Below are 19,519 nucleotides of genomic sequence, written 5' to 3'. Positions count from 1 at the left end.
AATATTCACACACCATTTTTGTTAGAAATCTGCAGAAAGAAATAAGCAACAGAGGCGGCATATTTATCAATTTCTAAATTATAACGTATCATATCACATGACAAAGGGCGTTGCTATAAGTCATTTTTCCTCACATTTCTGTCATACAAGAAAGTTATTTTTATACCGTATAAGGTTTCAACAAGAGCTCAGACCATATATCAACAGTAAACACTATGACAGGCTGCATTTGTAGACATTAACTGCATTTCTATAAACAACACGTGTGGTCATCAAAACACTCGAGCGAATAATTTTATCTGTAACAAAGATGTGTCATAACCCGAAGCCTTTTTGGCGGCCGGGAACTGTGGTAGCAACATGTTTTGAAAGCAGCGCGAAATATTGTAGAAAAATTTCAACGACCAAAACCATACAAGAAATTCCTAAATACAACGCATTTGAATTTACCTAATATGACTTTAAATGTGTAATTAATACAATAAGTATCATGCAATACGCTACAATAAAAACAAGATAAAAACAAGAAGATAAAATTATTTATTGAATGATCACAGGGAAATAAGGTAGGCGCGGTAGAAAATGTTAAGAACCACTGCTCTCCGTCGACAGGAACAAGAAATCAAACTCCCTTGTGTTCAATGTAGCATTCGGGGTTTAAGGCACTTCTGGTATAAGATCCTGGTATTTCGGATTTTTTCTCACATATCGTGCTGGAAAATATTTATTCCTAAGCTATTCAACCTTTGCGTTCCAAACTTCCTACTAATGTAGTTTTACTACTTTTTAGTCAGTTTTTGCTCTTTGAATGTTTTTTGAGTATTGCGCTCAGTCAGTTGCTGCTCAAAACGGTTTGCTAGCGTATTTATTTGTGTTCGATACGCAGTTCATACAATGGCAAAAGCTAAACAAAATGTTTAAACTTTCACCCCACATAAAAGAGATTTTCTGCTAGCTACGCTTGGATCGAACCAACCTGACCCTCTACTGTTGGGGGGACACAACGTCGTGCCCGGGATGTATAAAACAAATTTTTTATGATAATTTTTTTCTGCTTAATTGTTTAAAAGTTGCAATAACTGTTTGCACTTTGGAGCCAACGTATACATAGTAAACAAGAGTCTTATCGTTAATATTTATTTCGGAGATATTGCCGGTCGTAAATGAAACAAATATTATTACGGCTTAATTTTGTTTTGCAGAACAGACATCTAGTCGAGCAGGGCAACTAAAGCCTAGAACTTAAAATGTACAATAAACAACATAAAAAGTACATGAAAACATTATATTGGTGAAAATAACAGGAGCGAAAACACAGCAACACAATAAGATATTGCTTTTCAAACAAGCTTGCTTACTGCCAATCTTATAAAAAAAATACAAAAACACGGCAATACAATCTTTTAAACATTAACAAACGATTGTTTTTTTTCTAATTTTAGACGAGCATAAATACAGCAATATATTTCAAACCATCACAAATCCGAACAACTACAGTTTTATCAAATAAAATTAAAAAAGTGGATTTAAGCAAAAAAAACATGTCTGGAATAAAAAACATTCAAAACATAACTGTAAATGTTTGCAAATTAAACTTTAACTGATGAATTTAAATTATGATTCTTATACAACAGAATTCACAAGATATTTGGTGCATATTTCATTGGATCGCTAGCGTTTTATGCATTCTGTGTTTTTGTGAGGACCGATTATATAATAAGCTCTTACTAACCTTTCCTAAGTTACACCATAGGCTCTGGAAACAAATTAAATACTGATGACGTGATCAGATGCTAATATAAGAGCGACTGGTTTTAGTCAAATAGCAATTTACAACGACAGGTTAAAAACTATCGGTCTATCGTGGTTTAGGAATCAACCTCTGCTAATCAATTGAGCGAGATGCGTTTGGTGAAAGAATTAAAGGCTCAATGCTTTAGTTTTGGGAGTTCTATAAATCTGATAAAAAGTCAATTTTGATTTGGTGTTTTGTAAATTCGTGTGAATTAGGCCGAACATATTTCATCGCCTGAAAAGCGGACAGTAGATAATAATTAATACGTAAATTCGGAAAAATTAACAGCAAAAATGACGCAATATCTACATTGATAACAAAAATGATTAGATCTTTTTTGTCTTTAAAATGTCGTTTGACATAGATTTCTTACAAAAAAGCACATAAACATATAAGCAAAAAAACATAAATGCATGAAAAGACATTTGAGCATTTTCAGTGATTATCAAATGGCCATTCATATTTATTTCACAAATCATTTTTACAAAGTTCATATGGCAGAACGTTAATAGATTACAGAATACGAAATGACTATAATTTACGATCGACGTTACATTTTACACACATACAACACAATTGATAACGCCATTGAGTAAATTTCCAAGATGTTATACATGTGGCTACAAACATATGTGGGCTGATCCAAGCATAAACTTCAACACAAGTGTTAAGCGTTCAACGGAAAGTTGAGAATCACTGCCAGGCCAATAGGCACAAGCATAGAAAGGCCAGGCATGGAGCTGTGAAGAAAGATATTGAGGAAATGGCGAGGCTGGCTTCAGTCGGTAATTTACAATGACAGGTCAATAACTATTGGTCTATTGTGGTTTAGGAATTAACCTCTGACAGTCTATTGAGCGAGATGCGTTTGGTGAAAGAATTAAAAGGCATTATTTAGATAACTTTGACAATTTAGGAAAGACACGCAATTCTTTCAGCTGCTACATTTATATCTAGACACACCCATAGCCACCCCCCCCCCTTTTATGACGTCGTGTTTACGTTATAATTTCGTGAATAAATCAGCACTACGTCACTAAATTTGAAATGCCAAAAAATGTCTCACTTTTTTATTAGAAAATCAATAACTATTCTACGGACTGCTGCCTTATTCTGTTTACGGTATTTTATTGTTGCTCCCCCTCTTAAGGTTACTTGTTTATGACTTCAAGTTTATATGTAACATTATGACGTCATATCTGAAAAAAATTCATGACCCCCCCTCATACAAAAAATCCTGTATTGGCGCCTGGCGTTGACAAGTAATAGTTAAGTGTAAGTTAGATTTTTAAACGAGGATTGCGATGATAAGTACATTGGTTTAAGTTTCAAAACAACCACAGCACTGTTGAGCATTGGAAGGTTGTTGGCGACCAAATGAACAGGAAGGCTGAAGCGTGTTGCGTAAAATGAATATCACAGAGCCAAATAGTTTCTTCCGTCTTTTAACTATTTAAAAGGCTAAAAGTAACGCTGTTTCTCTGCAAAACACAAGATGAAAGAAAATTAAACGTTGTAAAAGGTTTTAATGCAATTAAAACTTTTGTTTGTTTACCGCCTATTTCACACCACGAAGTCAAATTAACATGGAATTTATTTCCAATTTCTTTTTAGCCTTTCCAAAGTGTGAGTGACTGTGTGACGACCATAATTGTGAGCATAACGTCACAGATTACGTCACTTCTTTCAATGAATTCAAAACTATGCGTCTAAGACTCCAACGCAAGATTTCAGGGAATGACAAGTCAAACTAAGGCAGGGGTGTGCAACCTTTTCAGCTATAACAAAGTACGTTTCGTTTTTCAAACTTTATAGTTTTAATTTTTGCGCAATAATGTACAGTTCCCCCCGGATATATTTCTTTTTAGGCGCCCCTAGTGGTTGGTGTTAGTTGAACTTATTTTCACTGTGACGTAACACTGTTGCTTCTCGTGTCAGTGATGTAGGTTTTTTTTTTTTATTTACTGTTTTTACTCACGTTACGTCCAAGTTCTCTCAATTTCGATCTGATCACCTCCTTGCCTTCCTTAGTGATGCCACAATTTATGACCTCCAACTCCTCGATGTTTGGGAGGACGCGAGAAAGCTGAAGAGCACCTTCGTCGCCAAAGTCGTTATTACTCAGAAACAGCATCTTGATCTGAAACAACAAATTGACGAGCGTGATTAGATTTTGAAAGGTCGATTAACGTGAGCCACAAGGTCAATGTCAAATCGTGCTTTAACATGTTTAAAGTAAAATATAAGATATAACAAAGTGTTGTTTATTCAGCAGTATAATATAATTAATCGACGTTTCGACGTGCTGTACAAATGTAAAAGTTGATCGCGGTAACATTCAACAAAAAAATGCCGACAATAAAGGACTTTACTTTGTGAGTTATTTTCCTGATTCCTTTGCAAATGTGTTTCAAGCCTTGACTTGTCAGGTTGCAGTTCAACAGATACAACCCTTCGATGTTTGTGAGGACGCGAGAAAGCTCAAGAGCTCCTTCATCGCCGATGCGGTTATTAGTCAGATTCATCCACTTAATCTGAAACAACAAATTGACGAGCGGATTACATTTTGAAAGGTCGATTAATGTGAGCCACAAGGTCAAGGTCAAATCGTGCTTTCAACATGTTTTTAAGTAAAATAGTAAAGTTTGTCGCCGTTAGAGATGTTCAAAGTAGAATATCGGATCCTTAGATTCTAATCCAATGTTGCTGTTTATTTCGGGTAGTTGCGATCAATTACTTCGCGTATTCTTTACATCAGTGGTTCTCAAAGTTTTTATCATATTCCTCCCTTAAAAACTTAAACAATGTTAATTCGTCCCCAAAAAATCTCAAAAAAATACTGCCAAAATTTCACAGTAAACGCATTTAACTTAGAATGCGCGTGGCAGGTTAAATAGCATTGGAACTTTAAAATTTGCGACCAGTTAGAAAACGAAATGTCACTAAAACCTCATTCAACTAAATATGTAGTCGGAAATGGAAGAAGTGTTTGCTCTGCAACCGTTAATTTGGCATAGTTAGCACCAACTTGTGAATCCAACCACAAATCATTCCAATGATTGATTTGGTAAAAGTCGCTCTCGAGCATAAGCTTTGGCATTTTGCAGAATTTAAAATATATACTGGATCAGGGCAATCTTATGTTTTACCTTTTTTTACTTTTACGCATTACTTTTATCATGCTTTTACAAACATGCTAAAATAAACAAACAGTATAAAACAGACACCTGGTGCTAGTGAACTTTACTTACTTTGACGAAACAATAGATATTGTAAACCACACAGAGTCTATTATGACGTAGGTTTTGTATAATTATGTTGTTTAATGTTCTTGTTCGTGTAGTTGTGTATCACAATTTAAACAACTTTAAATGGCAGTTGTTCAGAATGTAAATCATTTGCCGTTTAATTTTTCAATTACTACATCGAAATGTTACAAAAAGTTTTCTGATTATGACTGAGTCGCTAAAGGCTATATATATTATGAATATTTCACCAAACAAATAGAAAGTAAATAATTTATTACAAATACACTAGGATTCAAAACCCTTGATTCGCTATTCTGGATTCGAAATCTATTATTCTAGAATACTTTGGGATTCTACTTTGAACATTCCTACATTGAACAACAAAATGTCGACAATAAAGCACTTTACCTTGTGAGTTATTTTCCCAATTCCTTCGCAAATGTGTTTCAAACCTTGACTTATCAGGTTGCAGCCAGTCAGATCCAACTGCTCGATGTTTGGGAGGACGCGAGAAAGCTCAAGAGCTCCTTCGTCGTCGATTCGGTTATCTTTCAGAACAAGCTTCTGAATCTGAAACAACAAATTGAAGAGCGGCTTAGATTTAAATAGTAGGGTTGCCATATTGTGAAACGAGAAATCCTGGAAAAATTTGCGACGGTTGAATTTGACCAACTCCAGATTAGGGGACGTCACAAGTTACGTCATAAAGTTACAAAACGTGACGTATTTACATTAAAAAGACGGAAGCGTCTCGCGTGTAGAGCGAAAATTGGTTTCTTATAATTCAACAAATTTTCATTTTGGGGGGTGCGTTGAGACACTTGGCGCAAATGGGCCAATCTGGTTTTTACAAAACAGGCTAAGATATACTAAAAGCGTTAGATTTAGTTCTCTTTGCCATTTTGTGCACCAAAACAATATCGTAAGCTTTAGATTTAGATGTCAACAAACGCGACCTGAACTTTCAAAAGAGAATGTTTATTTTGCAAATAGCAATTAGTTTAACAAAGAGCACTTGGCAAAGTTAAACTTTGTGTGTTTGACAAATAATAATTTTTGGACACATCTTACTCAAAGCACGTATGTTTGGACAGTAGGCAAAGTGGTAGGTCCAATCGGTTTTATTTGCAGTTTCATATTTGGTAATAAAAATATAAATCTAGCTTGTTTTGGTTTTGCTTGCACTAAAAAAAATGAACAAACATACTACTGGGTAAACGTTTCTAACTAAAACCGACTAAAATAGAACGCAATACACAAAAACTTTTTACCAAAGCAAAAACAAAAACAACTAAAAGGATTAAACTTGGTCATGTGTGACGTAACGATGAATGGCATTTCACGCAAAAGTTACGTCCTGTGAATACAAAGCCGTTTACTATCAGAACAAATTTTGAACCAATTTTAGTAGTTATAATTATCGTTTTTAATATTGTGAATGTATTGGCGTCGTGTATTTTATACAGTACGGTTAAATCAAGGACATATATCAGATTTTGCCATTTCTCCCTGAAGCAGATTTCAACAATAACTTCCCTGACATTTCACGGAAAATCCTGACGTATGGCAACCCTATTGAAATGTCAATTAATGTGAGCCAAGTAAAATATAAAAGTTGGTCGCGGCGACATTCAACAACGAAATGTCGATAAAATGCACTTTACCTTGTGAGTCATTTTCCCGATTGCTTTGCAAATGTGTTCCAAGCCTTGACTTGTCAGGTCGCATCTCCACAGTTTCAACACCTCGATGTTTGGGAGGACGCGAGAAAGCTCAAGAGCTCCTTCATCGCCGATGCGGTTATCACTCAAATCCAGCAACTTGATCTGAAACAGCAAATTGACGAGCGGATTAGATTTTGAAAGGTCGATTAATGTGAGCCACAAGGTCAAGGTCAAATCGTGCTTTCAACACACTTTAAAGTAAAATGGAAAGTCGTCGCCGTTAGAGATGTTCAAAGTGAAATATCAGATCCTTAGATTCGAACCCATTTTTGCCGTTTATTTCGGGTAATTGCGACCAATTATTTCGCATCTTGCGATAACCTTCGCCTGATCATTAAGTGTTATTGGGCGAGCGACTAACGTGTAATGCCAATGTAGAGATTTTGAAAGTTCCCTAAATGCGACAAGTTGCAAAAGTAACATTCCATCGTAAATCGTGCTGGCCTTGGACAAAACGAGAGTTACGAGTTTACTCAAGGTCAATTTTGGGCCAATATTTAGCGAAGTTACTCACAGCGTAATTGTTAAATAATAGTAACGCATTACTGGCAGTAGTAACTTTGTATTCTTTGTATCATAATGTTTGACCGGCTTATTGACGGAATACGTTTGTAGTAAACTAAAACTAAATCACAACAATACCTTATGAAAACGAACAGAATTTGTGAAGAATATATTGTGTTGCATTTCAATTACTATATTTAATAAAAAAATAATTGGGGCAGCAACCTGGTTTCGATAATTATTATTATTTTTTTTCCCGCAGCTTCAAATAGCAGTTGTTTAAATATCAATCTAATTGAAATTAAATGTAAAGTAATTGAAATTTTCGATTACTATATCGATATGTTAGAAAAAGTTTTATAATGAATTAATTGTTGAGCCGCTGAAGACTATGTATATATTATTAGCACTTTTGCCAAATAGTTCAAGTTTATTTTATTTTATAGTATTCAAACTGACATTTTAAGGGTGGTGAGCGTTTGTAGCTATAGTTCTTTTGAATTCATTTGAACAAAATACGTTAAACTATGTATTTAGGAATTTTACTCACACATTTATCAAATAACTTAGTGCTTTACGTAGCCTTATGCAACAAAAGAGCCATTTCCTCTCGATATTTTCTGAGCCTCTTTTGTGCATTATAACGGATAAAGTTCAAACCAATGTTATACAGGTAGGCCCACCAAAAAAGTATAAGGTAAATAATTAATTACAAATGCACTGGGATTCGAAACTCTTGATTCGTTATTCTGGATTCGTAGCCTATTATTCTAGAAAGCTTTGGGATTCTGCTTTGAACATTCCTAGTCGCGCTAAGTTTGAACAACAAAATGTCGACAATAAAGCACTTTACCGTGTGAGGCATTTTCCCGATTGCTTTGCAAATGTGTTTCAAACCTCGACTTGTCAGGTTGCAGCTGTTCAGATCCAACTGCTTGATGTTTGGGAGGACGCGAGAAAGCTCAAGAGCTCCTTCGTCGTCGATGCGGTTCCCACTCAGATCCAGCCACTTGATCTGAAACAACAAATTGACGAGCAGATTAGATTTGAAAGGTTTTCCTTCTTCATGGTGTTGGGGTCTGTGGGCTGGACTTGACGACTTAGCGTAGTGATGGTGCAAACAGTGTCGACATCATCTGTAGTATCCTCTTTGTCAAAATAGGCATCTTCCCCTTCCGGTAACCGGCTGAGTGCATCGGCGTTCTGGTGACTGGCGGTCTTCCTGTACTCGATTTTGTATTTAAACTGACCAAGGAAAAACGCCCATCGTGCTAACCGATTTGCCGCAAGTGGAGGAGTTGGATTTATAGGACCAAAAAGTGCCAACAGTGGCTTGTGGTCGGTGACAAGAATGAATTCACGACCAAAAAGATACTGGTAAAATTTCTTCAGTGCGAAGATAATTGAAAGAGCCTCTTTTTGAATTTGGCTGTAGTTGCGCTGACTGGAGGAGAGCAACTTTGAGACATCGGCAATTGGCCTTTCGCTTCCGTACGAATAGCGATGAAAAAGTACGGCACCAATGCCCACATTTGACGCATCACAAGATATTCCAATAAGAAGAGAGGGATCAAAGTAAGTTGAAACATTGTCGGAAGACAGTCATGTCTTCAATTGACGGAAAGCTCTTGATTCTTCGTTATTCCAACTCCAAAGAACTTTGTCTCGAGTCAGACGATACAGAGGTTCAGCAAGGGAAGAAAAACTTGGTGGCAAAAATTTACTATAAAATTGAACCGACCCAAGAAACGAACGTAGTGCCGATACGTTTTTCGGTGCAGGCATATTGAGCACAGCATCGAGTTTAGAAGCTTTCCTGATGCCGTCTTTATTAAGTAAATGACCCAAGTATTCAACTGTGGGTTGTGCAAACTTGCATTTCTCGAAACGACAGCCAAACCCCTTCTCACATAAACGTTGAAGCAATCGACGAAGATTGTTTAAGTGATCTTTTGCCGATGAACCGCTGACAAGTAAATCATCGAGATATACAGCCACTCCTGGAAGATCTTGCGTCAGTTCGTCCATAATCTGTTGAAAGTATCCCGGAGCCGAGGTGATGCCAAACGGTAATACATTTTGCAGCAAGACACCTCGGTGAGTGCTCAACGCCAACCTTTTCCGGCTTTCGGGACCTAGACGTATTTGGTTGTACGCATCAGCAAGATCGATTTTTGTGAAACCAAATCCTCCTCGAGTTTCTGCATCAAAGTATCTGGAAGAGGTAGTGGATGTCGATGGAGTGCCAATTGGATATTTACCGTGGCTGAATAATCCCCGCAAAGTCTTAGTCGTGGCTTGTTGTGAGTTGACAACGGTGCTTTTCGAACAGGAACCACCGGTGTACCCCAGTCATTGAACTTGACTGGAGTCCAGATTCCTCGGGCAATTCCTGCGTCATATTCACGGGCAACATCTTCTTGTAGCGCAAATGGCACAGAACGGTGCTTAAAGAAAACCGGTTTAGCCTCCGCTTGAAACTTCACTTCAAGCTCTAAACCTTTCAAGCAACCCAGTTCAGGTTTGAAAATGTCTTTAAACTCGTTGCAAAGACCTCGGCAAGCATCTTGTAAAGGCAGATAGAGTTGATCGTCCGAAGTAACAACGGAATTCACGCAATCTTTGGAAGATGAAAGATGCAGTATGTCGTCAACCGAAATCTCCAAAGAACATATGGCATTGCGACCAAGCAAATTTAAGCATGGAACTTTCGTGACAAAGAAATATTGATCAAAGACTCGACCACCATAAGTAGTTGGCGTCGTAAACATACCCAACAAATGCACTGGGTGCTCTGTCGCAGAATTAAAACGTCGATCAGGAGCGCGAAGCTTAGGCGACCCGATTATCTTCCAATCGTGAACAGACAAGAAATTTCCACTGGTTGCTGTATCCAGCTCAAACTCGCAAAATTTGCCAAAAAGTGATACCACAACCTCCAACTTGTGTAGTGGGGAACGAGTGGAAATTGACTTCAGAAAACGAACATTCGTCATCGAATTGACCACATCGGACTTCTTCTTACGGCAAGCATCTTCAGTATGACCTATGCGATTGCAATATCGACACGTCGCATTCTTGTGACGGCAAACCGGCGCAAAATGACCAGTTTTCCCACAGCGATAACACCGGGCAGCTTCTTTGGGCTTCTCATTCGGTGCGGATTTTGTAGACTGCTTTTTGGATCCGCGCACCTTACCCACAGAACCGCTCGTCCCATAGACGGTTTCCTTGGCAACTTGCGCCGCATCCTCCGTCTGCATGGCAACCTCAATCGCACGAGAGAAAGTACTTCATCTGACTTGAGTTTGAACATGGCCTTCAACACCGCTTCATTGGATATTGAACAGATGAACCTGGTTCGTAAAGCTTCATCCAACGGATCTTTGATAGAGGTGAAATCGCAAGTAGCAGCATCGTGACGAATACGGGCGGCTAATTCTTGCACCGTTTCACCTGGCTTGCGCTGCAGGTTGCTCCAAAACCGAAACCTTTCGCGAATAATAAAACGCTTGGGATCAAATTGATCTTTCATGAAGCCTTCAATCTCATTCATTGTTAGATCGTTGACGTCCTTCGCTGGCGAACTTTGTCCTGCTAAATTGGACAGCAGCTTGTAAGTTGTCGTGGTTTGGTTCGTTGAAAACACTTGGGCAACCCTCATCTCGGATATTACACGAGCCTTCACAAATGTTGAGAAGCGAGAAGAGTAGTCATCCCACAAGTCTGTCGTAGAATCAAAGGGGTTAAAGCTAGGTGCAGCAACATTAGAATTGGTAACAGCGGGACCAGAAGACTTTTACAACACAGACAGGATAAGATTCATTTGCTCTTCATGCTGTCGTTGTTGCTGTTTCATCTGCTTCTGCATCGTCTCAAATAGCTTCTCCATATTGACACAAACGTTGAAATTGAAACAAGTCGTTCAGTTGACCGATCCCATCCTCGTCGCCAAAAACTCTGTTGTGTTTTCAATCACGTTTACGCCTTGCTTCTTTACAGAGTCCAAATAAGTTTTTCACAGTTTGCTTATTGTAACTTAGGTTGTATTTAGTCAAAATCAGTAAAATAGAATGGTAACGTAGTAAGTGAACAGCCTTTTATAGGCTCACGAAGTAATTACAAACACACCAATTACATTCCTGCAGTAGGCACAAATCAAGCGCGTACACACACACAACGCATACCAATTAAAATAACACAAGAATGCCTCGAGCCGCGTGCTCGGGAATAGCGCGGTTGCGTTCCACAGCAAAAGTAATCAGAATTTTTGTTCGAATAACGTAATCAGCTTGAATCCGAATGGTAAAAACAAACGATTCTGGATGCACACCAATGATAAGAAACTAAGTACAGAACTTAGTAAACCGAAAATCAGTTTGTTTGGATATGAAAAATATATTTTTGTCGAGGATATAATTTGTTTTCTTTTGACCTAGAAACCATTATTGAAATATGTTTATGTTTGGAGCAGGTGTTCGAGCGAAACAACCTAAAGCTCACTTTTAGAACAATCGACACTGCTACTGATGGCAACCAACTTGAGTTTTTAGATGTTTTCCATGTTACCAAAACGTTTTCACCGTGTGGTTCTATCACAAAATACTGCACCAAACCAACAGCCACTGATCGATGTTTTATTATCTGTGTTATTATTTGTTACGTCATTCTACGGACAGCATCGTCATTTAGTTGCGGCTTGCCTAGCCGCGCTATTGCACCACTCGCCTAAAACAGTTGTTTGTAGTGTTTATTAGCGTTAATCTTAATTTATATTTGTTATATTTTATGAACTGATGATTATTTTAATAGTAAAATATCTTTTTCATATAACATCCCCAAAACTGATTTTTTTTCTGTACGTAGTTTAATCTTTAACATTGTTTTAAAGTAAAATATAAAATTGGGCGCAGTAACATTGAACAACAAAATGCCGACAATTAAGCACTTTACCTTGTAAGGCATTTTCCTGATTCCTTTGAAAATGTGTTCAAAACCTTGATTTGTCAGGTTGCAATTGGACAGATCCAACCCCTCGATTGGTTTGTCGACATGCTGCAGCATCCGTCCCAAGGCGTGGCATGCACTTGTCCCGATGGGTTGGTAGTGAAAACCAGCATACACAGGGAAGAGCTTTGCGAAAGATTGGATTACTTCTTCATTGCATTCTTGCAAATCACCAATCATCCTAATGTCTAAACAAAACTTTATTTTCAACAAATATCAAGAAAAAGCAACAAAGAAACAACAGACAAATGTATGTGAAACCAGTAATAGGCATTGTGACATCACAAGTGCGAAAACAATGGTATTTAATTACCGGATGTAAAAATTGAAATATATTAGCCTAACAAAAATATCACAAAGTAACAGAAATGAAATATTCTTACTTCTAGGGTTTCGTTTGAATTCCTCGAGAAAGTGTTCGTAGAACATCTCAGCCTTAACTGTGAAAATGAAAATCGACATTTACTTGTTATTTACACTGTTTGGCCACAAGATGGCTGCAGACTAGTGAATGTTTTGATGTTAGTTGTCGCCTTGTCTAATCTCATGCTTATTGCTGTGTTTTATTATATATGTTTGTTGTGTTAGTTGTTTACAGTAACAATAAATACATAAAGTGGATTGAATCTTAAAATTAGCAATACCAGGTTGGACAACTTAATTTATATAAAAAAAATCAGGATTTAAAAGCCAGTTTAAATGATATCCTCTGATTGGATTAAATTGTTATTTTAACTTAAACATCAGCTTTAAAGAAATAACTTACATTATCCGCTTAAAATGCAGCTGGAAACCACTAACATAATTTAAAACATAGTAATTATTTGAAGCATATTATCACACTAAGTATATTCTAGTACTGCAATGTTTGTCCATTTGGAGTTATTCTTGTTGAAAACAAGTTTAAATATAGCCAGGTTTAAATGCTAAGTGCCAATTACTTTTATTTTGTTGGTTCTGCGAAGTGTCAGTTAAGGTTTGATCGACATCAGATAGACTTGGTTGAGTGGCAGATGTTGGTGGTTGTTGATCGGCAACCTGCATGCAAATAAAGCTACTTGACCTAATACCGCAAAAAACATACACACCACAAACACTGCTTTTTAATAATATGTTGAGCTAAATGTTTGTGCCATCCAGGGCCGGATTAAGGTTTTCATGGGCCTGGGGCTGTATGGTAGTCAGAGGCCTATTGTTCATTTTCATTATGTTTATTGTTCCAACCAGAATTAATATGAAATGTTTAATTCTCTAATCAGACAGATTAAATTAACATGTTTTATAGCTTTAGATCAGGGATGTCCACAAGCGGCACGCGTGCCAATTGTGGCACGTGACCTAATAAAAAATGGCACCCAAGCCCAGTGTAGCCAGCCAAAAAAATTTAGGGGAGGGGCAAAAAGTTTGAATTTTTTTGTTTAGCTTTTGTCGTTGTATTAACTGCCGTAACGAACACAAATAACAATGCTAGCAAACCGTTTCGAGCAGCAACTGACTAACTGTTAACGCAATTCTCAAAAACCATTCAAGAAGCAAAACCTGTCTAAAAGTAGTAAAACTACATTAATGTACAGCAAACGTTATATTAACTACACCGTTTGTGACGTAACAGTGTATGACTATTGAAGGCGTGGCATGCCTGTGATCGACTGTTGTGGTACTGCTCATAAATGCGAAAAAAAAATTAAAACAGTAAAATATTATAAATTCAGGCCCCCCTGGCTACGCCTATGCGCAAGCCCCCCAAAATACTTAATCCTTATTAAGCCAACTGTCCAAATAATGATAAATTTGTTATACTACCAATTGCCACTGTTTATTCGTTATATAAATCGTCCCACTTGGTTATCACTTAACTAACTGATCAGCAATTTCCCTTCATCAAATATCCGTTAAACCCTCTTTCAGATTTTTGCTTTCCCAACCACTTTGGTTTTTCTTTCTCGTGTCTTATGTTTTCAAAAATCAGTCGAACTTTATTAAGAAGCCAACATCACATTCTGACATTTTCTTGATACTACTCTGCATAAAAATGTTTAATTTCTGTTTAGCCCATGTTACGTATTTATGACATGCTGTAATGGTATTCAAAGCATACACCATTTTAAGGTATTGTGATAACTTGACTGATCTAATGTGCTGTCTGTAAACATAAGTTAGGGTAGATCGTTGTAATTTGTTTTCGCATATACATTTTATTCGCATATTAGCTTCATATTGTGAAGTAACAAACACCTATTGACGCTAATGGTCTCAAAATAAACATATTGGATATTTTACAAATAAAACGATCTGACACTAGCGATGATATCTATAGATTTAACTTTACAGTTTTTTTTACAAAGATAATGTCGGATGGTCATTATGCTGTTAGCCATGGGCCTATTTTTTAGTGGGCCTGGGGCTGCAGCCCCCTCAGCCCCCACCTTAATCTGCCCCTGGTTGGTGCCATCAATGTGGATGTAATATCACAAAACAGTTGTTTTTAACATTTTATTTTACCATTTTCTGGCCGCCTAGTGGCTTTTTAGTGTTGCTGCCTTTTCCACTGTATCCGGAAGTTTTATATTTCTTTATCTTATTATATATTCGATAAATTTGCAATTTAAGTGTAAACATGTCAGTTGCATCATAACATTAGATTTTAAATTATTGCTGCGTTGTACCAATATTACTTATGAAGGTTAATATTTTTATAACAAAACAATAAAATTGTTTATTGAACAATGTGTAATCTGTCCTCATAGCAATAATTTTTGTTTAAAAATGAGTAAAAGTTAAGGAAGACTTGGTTTATAACACAATTTTATGACAAGCTAATCAAGAAAAGGTCAGTGGGTGTTAGAAATAGGAAACTACCACATTCCACAAGCAGGAACGAATGCATTAAACTTCTCCATATGCGTTTAGTCCAAATAAACATGAGATCATTACAGTGATCTGTCAGTAAATACACCAATTTAAATGAATTTCGATAACAGCTTATGAAAAATATACAGCTTATGCAAATAAGCATTAGGCGCATGTTGTACACAACCTGCTACAAATATTATATCACACAAATACAAAACATACAAACCTGTTGGTCAGTTGACTGCTGTGCTGCTTGTATAGCAGTTGGTTGAACTGAGGTGTCTTGTCCCAACTCTGATCGTGGATAGGAACTTTCGGATCCCTGGCCAAAACGACTGGAAAACAACCACAACACTGATTAAAAACACATTTTGGTTAACAACAGATTTCACAACTAGGTATGTTCCAAGCAAATATTGTACCTTTAAAAAAGTTATTGGTTACATTTAAAATAGAAACACATCACCAGTTTTGTAATCAATAAACTAAATATAAACATGTTAAGCTGAACCACATATACAACTGTGTGCATATAGTATGTTTATAAGTGAAGTCACACTTACCATCAATAACGTTACATATAAATCATACACCACACCACATTTTCAAGTAAGGCTTTACAAAAAATAAATAGTTAAATTTTTTAAAGAATTCTATGCAAACAAGATAAGAAACATTTTTTGTGGCGAGATACAAATCCACAACTAGATATTTGGAAAATATTTTACCGACAAGATTGGCTGATATTCTGTATCAAGCAGTATCGAAAAATTTTGGTCGATATTTTCTACTAAACAAGGCAGTAATATTACTTTAGTAAATTTATTTTTGTAAGTATCTGGTACAATAATGAGACCGAACATTGAAACACTAATCGCAGTAATTTACGCAGGGAGTCGTCAGAGGCCTAACTGAAATTATTTCACCTATTAAGGACTGTAAGCAAGACAAGGCTAGTAAAATCAACCTGTGATAAGATTTTTAATTTAATACCTTCGTCAAACTGGAACCGTGGCAACTAAGCTGTACAGGAGAAATAAATATTTATTTTTATTGGTGACAAACCGATAGTTTGAAGTGCATTGGGCTGCTGTGCTTTTTGATTGTTGATTAAGCTGAGACTTTTCAGGTTTGTTCCGATCAGTAGGATTCTAAAATAAAACTGATAAATTTACAAAGTGAAAATAAACCTATTTCACTAAAGTTTGAGATTTCACAAAATACTAATATGCATTTCTATTATTTTGGCCTATATTGTCCAAAAATTTTACCTAGTGCCTCAAAAAAGTTGGTCTTTAACTGTTGCAAAAAATTGACAACTGTTTAGAAATTTGACAAAAATACAACTAGGATTTTTTTAATTTTTGTTCACTTTGCCGTAATTAAACTGTTAATATAATATCAATTAGAGGGTATGTTAAACATTTCAAAACATTTTTGTCTGATAGACTGTTTGTAGTATAAGTATAATTGTGTAGAACACCCATTTTATACCATTCTATCAGAGCCCTCAATAATTAGCTTTGTCATGCAAGTAAACATTAGACGCATGTTGTACAACCTGCTACAAACATTATATCATACAAATACAGAACATAGAAACCTGTTGGTGAGTTGGCTGCTGTGTTGCTTGTATAAAAGGTTCTGGAACTGTGAATTTGCTGCCGAGTAGAAGTCCACATCCGAATCTTCTCACCATCGCCCAGTGAGGATCGAAGACCAATTTCTTAACTATCTGACTAAACTCGTCTAAACTCATGTTCTGGCTGATGTACAAAGCGCAGAGATATTCTTGAAGTGTTTGGTGATGGAATATTAGTTTCTGTTCACCTTCGAACAGCTTCTGGTTAAACTTTTCTAGCCCAGGGACAGATATTATTAAATCCTGCACATCTTTGTCACTCAAACCCTTTTCCTTTATTTGCTCATGGGTCATTGCTACAGTGGAGTTCTTAGTAGCATTGTAAGCAAGTTCACCTAAGGTGCTGTACATTGATTCAATATCGCCAGCCCTAGCGTATTCTGAGTGCCTTAAGTTTTTCAGCAAAACAGTGAAAACCTGAGTGGTGTTGCGAAGTTCGGTGACATCATCTGAACCCAAAGCAGCTAAAAGGGTCAATTGAAGCATAATTGGGATAAGACAAAGATCAAGTAGCATGGGTGCTTGTCTGTTAAATGTGTCCCATATTCTCTGGGCTTCTCCACCAGCAAAAGCAAAAAATAAATCTCGCATATCTACAAACTCAAAATCTATCAGGTAAAACAGATTTTCAGGACGCAATTCTTCCTGGAGGAAAATAATGGAATGTGGCCTGGACGTAAGAGCTATTGAGGCACCAGGTAGGAATTTTTTGCCACAAAGATTGGCAATTATTTGTTCAACTGACAAGCGAGTATGAACTGCAGCATTTATGGGCTTTACATTATCAAGTGACCAAGTGGCTTGATCGTAACCATCAAATATAAAGACACATTTTGACGGATTATTTTTTATCCATTTAAAGACATTGTCACTTGCTTCTTCATCGAGATGTGGATAAGCATTATCAACTATCAACTCTTTTAAGTTTAACTTTTCGTCACAGTACATCTCCAGGCATCTCTGGTGCATCACAAGCTTTGCATCAGATTGGGCAAGCTTCTTAGAAAGAGTGGTTTTACCAGAACCAGGTCCCCCGACTAAAATGCTATATTTTCCGGAATAAATAATTTCCCTTAATTGTTTGAAACTAACTTTGGATGAACTCGCAAAATCTTTATTTGTCTGGCGTGATGTTGGGCTGTATTCTTTATTCTTGACCAATTGACCTTCATAAAAGTTATCAATGTTTGCCAACTGAGGGTGGATATCTTGCGGAAAAGTCTCTTCGTTGTATTTTAAGCCCATTGGGTTAATTACCTTGAAGATTTGTTGCAGAAGATCTGATATTTCCTTCACAGTTTCATTTCCCAACTGACCTTAATCAAAGATAAGTTTTAGATTTAGTGTGTTTCTTTAAATTGATGCAAAATTGTGAATTTATTTTTTCATGAACCCAAATTAATTGTCTTTTAGGCTAAAGTTTAACGATTCCCCTTTGATTATAAATGCTTATTATCCTTAAATTTTTATAACATATAGAATGTGTTGTTTTAGATTTAGGTTAAATTTGTGTGTTTGTTACTCGAAACTATTAAATTTTTACAGATTTTAGGTTCATATTTGATGCTGAAAACTTCATTAAATGTTGGCTATCTTTGTAATTATAACCATTATTTTTGGCTGTTTTCTAAAATCATTTCTTAACGTTCAACACAACAGAAAGTCTAAAGATGCCAAGCTTCTCAATTAACTCAAATCACCCGGTTTCGTAAATGTGATATTGGAAATAAAGTGTCCATTGCTCTAACTGTGCTAAGCTCTGTACTTTGTGGATGTTTGAAAAAAAAAGAAGGCCAAGAAATATGGTTTATTGAAATAAGAGTAAAGATTTAAAGAGGAAAAATAGAGGAAAAAGTTTTTAAGGCTGTATGATATTTGCTGAACCATGTGACGCTAAAAAATACACCCCGATCACTGTATCTGAATCTGTAGTACAGATATTCTTTATGTATCGTAGATCCTTGATAAAAGCACAGTACAAAGTATTAACCCAGCAAACAATTTCATGTTGAATAAAAGTGTTCAAATGAACTACTTAAACTTCCAAAAACGTTTGTTGGACCGCTGATTTGTCAAAATGTGTAGATTTTCAGTTGTTGACACTGTCGGACAGGTAGCAATAAAAATATCCTTTTACAGACTGGTCACTAGAGTTTCGAAGGCTTGATTCTGAATCAGAACGCCATAAACAGAGTTACCGTCTTCTGAGTCACAAAATAAGCATGCTGCTCTGTAATGATGTAACAACCAACTCTTAGTAGTTATTTATTGCATGTTTTCATGTTATGCTTATAAAGAAATTATTGTCAAAATTTATCCCAAATTTTAATAACAGCTTATAATGGGTTTATTTATGCTTAGCATCAAGATAAGCAGTTTCTCTGAAGAGAAGCTAATTTACAAAAATGTAGAAGGTTTTTAGTAATTTTTGTTACATAAGCGAATTAATTGAGTCATCACAATTTTTTTTTTAATTCATCATGAAAAGCATGCTTCAAGTTATTTTTTCTTCTATATAAATTATGTTTAACCTGTTATAATAATCTTATGTATAAACCTACAATCAGGCTTAACACTAACATCCAAACATACAACGCCAGACGAATCCTAATTTCGAATTGAAGCATGTTGAGTTATTTGGAATGTATAGTTTACAGCTCTTCTGTGCACTAATGCAAATCATAAACACAACAAATATACGTCGCTTATATAGATTTTCGTGACCCAAATTTGGGTCGCAACTGTG

The 19,519-nt window shown here is 36.3% G+C and overlaps 1 protein-coding gene across 1 annotated transcript in view; it reads right to left on the bottom strand.

The window, feature by feature from the left end:
* LOC146141448 (uncharacterized) overlaps nucleotides 1–19,519 on the bottom strand; it is a 190,140-nt gene that overhangs the window by 64,501 nt on the left and 106,120 nt on the right. The gene's annotated exons all lie outside the window — the stretch shown is intronic.

The sequence above is a fragment of the Ascidiella aspersa genome, chromosome 5 (assembly GCF_963924565.1).
Source record: "Ascidiella aspersa chromosome 5, kaAscAspe10.2, whole genome shotgun sequence".
Taxonomy (NCBI): Eukaryota; Metazoa; Chordata; class Ascidiacea; order Phlebobranchia; family Ascidiidae; genus Ascidiella; species Ascidiella aspersa.
The sequence above is the reverse complement of the archived record's forward strand: the minus strand, read 5'-3'. Positions and strand labels throughout refer to the sequence as shown.